The sequence below is a fragment of the Suncus etruscus genome, chromosome 5 (genome assembly GCF_024139225.1).
Source record: "Suncus etruscus isolate mSunEtr1 chromosome 5, mSunEtr1.pri.cur, whole genome shotgun sequence".
NCBI lineage: Eukaryota > Metazoa > Chordata > Mammalia > Eulipotyphla > Soricidae > Suncus > Suncus etruscus.
This window is the reverse complement of record NC_064852.1, coordinates 661,318-663,861: the sequence shown is the minus strand read 5'-3', so window position 1 is coordinate 663,861 and position 2,544 is coordinate 661,318.

Sequence of the window (2,544 nt, the reverse complement as noted above, 5' to 3'; positions counted from 1 at the left end):
TGACCCGGATTTAATTTCTACCACCTTATATGGTCTCTTGAGCCCTCTCAGGTGTGGACTGATCCCTGAGCACAGAGCCAGGAGTAAGCCCTGAGCACCACAGGGTATGGCCCAACCCCGTATCCCCAAAGGGCTGAGAATATCTTTTTGCGAGCAGGAAGCCCAGGTTATATCCCTGGAACCACACGATTCCCCCTGAGCACAGAGCTGGCAGTAACCCTTGAGCGCCACCAGCAGCAAAACCATAACCATGTAAACAAATCCCAAGTTTGGAGTGTGGCTCAAGTGATACAGCTAGGCCAAGGATGTACAAGGCCCTGGGTTCAATCCCCAGAACAGGGTGTCCACTGCCCAGCACAGAGGGGGTGACACAGGACCCCTCAAACACAGCACCCACCACCACGGTGACGAAGGAGGAAAAGATTCCAATTCTGAGCTCTACTAGCTCAACAGGACAGTATATCCCGGCTAGGATACTGGGAGACTAGCTGGACACTGGCTGGGATAGCTCAGAAAGACGTGGCCTTTCTGAGCCCTGGTTTCTTCTCCACCAAAGTCAAATGCCTCACTGTTGTTTTCATGTGCATTTCCCTAATCACGATGAGTGCATCTTCATGTGACTGCTGGCCAGAGGAACGGAATAGCAGAAGGAGCTCGCGATGTGGGGTTCAAGATACCCAACACAGTAGTAGCAATGGGAGAGTTGATTCACACAATGCAGGTGCAGGTGGGGGAGGCCCAGAGGAGGGGCGCTGAGGCCCTTGGGAGATGGGGAGGTGTTGGAATTCTGTGTATAGGAATGAATAGATTGCCTACCACAGAATCTCAATCAATAAACATTTTAAATGATAATAAAAACAAAGTCAATGGGCCAGAGCAACAGCATAGCGGGGAGGGTGTTTGCCTTGCATACAGCTGACCCAGGTTCGATCCCTGGCATCCCACATGGTCCCCCAGCCTGCCAGGAGTAACCCCTGAGCACCACAGGGTGTGGCCCCAAACAAACAAAAGTCAAATAAAGCACACACACAGCATCAGAGTAATAGAGAAACCAGTTGGTGGTGAAGCCAGAGGAATAGGGGGCTGGAACATGTGACAAGCAGCTCAGGTGAGCCCTGCAGAGAGGAGGTGCCAGGTGTGCATGAAGCAGGCACAGAAAACGTCCTGGACCCTCATTCATAACACGCCTGTGACTCCTCCATGCAGCCTCCTCCCACAGCCCCTTGATACTGCCATCCAGTGCCCATCCGGTGCTGCGTAGTTTTCTTTCTTTTCTCTTTTCGTTTTTAGCCCACAACCAGCAGTCCTCAAGGCTGACTCTTGGCTCTGTGCTCAGGAACCACACCTGGTGGGGTTCAGGGAACCATGGGCGGTGCTGGGTATTGAACCTCGATCAGCTGCATCCCAGGCAAGTTCGTTATTCCTCCCACCCCTACCCACTATCACTTGGGGCCCAGCATGACTTTCCATTATTCCCTCACAGCCAGTCCTTCAGGTGCTCAGGGTTGGGGTGGTGGGGGAGTCAGCTGTCAGGTACCAGTTGCGTCCCTACGTCCTTCCTATCCAGGCTTCTGTTTCCCAGTTTGAAGAGCTTGAAGAGCTGCTTCCCCCCTGGTCCCTCTCACTCTCTGGGACAAGCTCATACCCTGCTGGCATGTAAGTGAGCGGAGGCCCCAAATTTCCCCCTGCAGAGGGTAGAGGACAACCCCCCAACCAGCTCAAGCTGTCCCCAGCCTGGGGTGCTTATGTCGATGAACACGGCCTTTTCATTAAGGCCACTGTCCTCCAATTAGCCCCAAGTGCCTGCCAGGACACATGGTGCTGGGGCCCCTTGTTCTAGCAGGTTCTGTGGGAAGGCGGCCTCCTCCGGAGTCTCTACAAACTCCCACCCTACACCCACTGCCAGGCACACCTGCCCCCTGAGGATCACAGTCCCTCCACAGCCTCCTTTGACTCGATCACCAAAAGGGAGATCCAAAAGCCATCCTCCATGAGACCAGATCAGTCTTGCAGCCCATGGCTGCCTACTGAGTTTGCAGCTATGTTGCCCTGAGCAAATCACCTCTCCATCTTCTCCCTTGCACCCCCAACACCTGTGCACTGTCACCCTCTCCACCTCCTACCGTGCCTACCATCCAAAGCATGGACCCCAAAGCTACAATTGAGTGGGGGCTGTGGATGGTGACTCCTGGATTGGGAGCCCACCGCTGGGATTTAACTTGGATCCTGGTAAAACTGAAACTCAAGTCTCCATCTTGGAGAAGCTCAAGTACAGACAAGGAGGTGGTCCAGAAAAAAAAGTCCTTTGCCCAGACAGACAGTGGGTGGGGAAGCTTACCTTCCTAAAAGCTTCCAGTGCCAAGACGGAAGCGCCTTCATCTTCCTGGCCTTGCAGGGTTTCAGCTATGGCTGCAACGAATGACCTTGTGTACTTCTTAAATACTTGAAAATTAAGCTTCTAGTGGAAGTGGGATGTTTTTCTAAAGCAGGCATAGTACAGAACCTGTCTTAGCTTTTAAACCATGAAGCAAGTCAGGCTCCTTG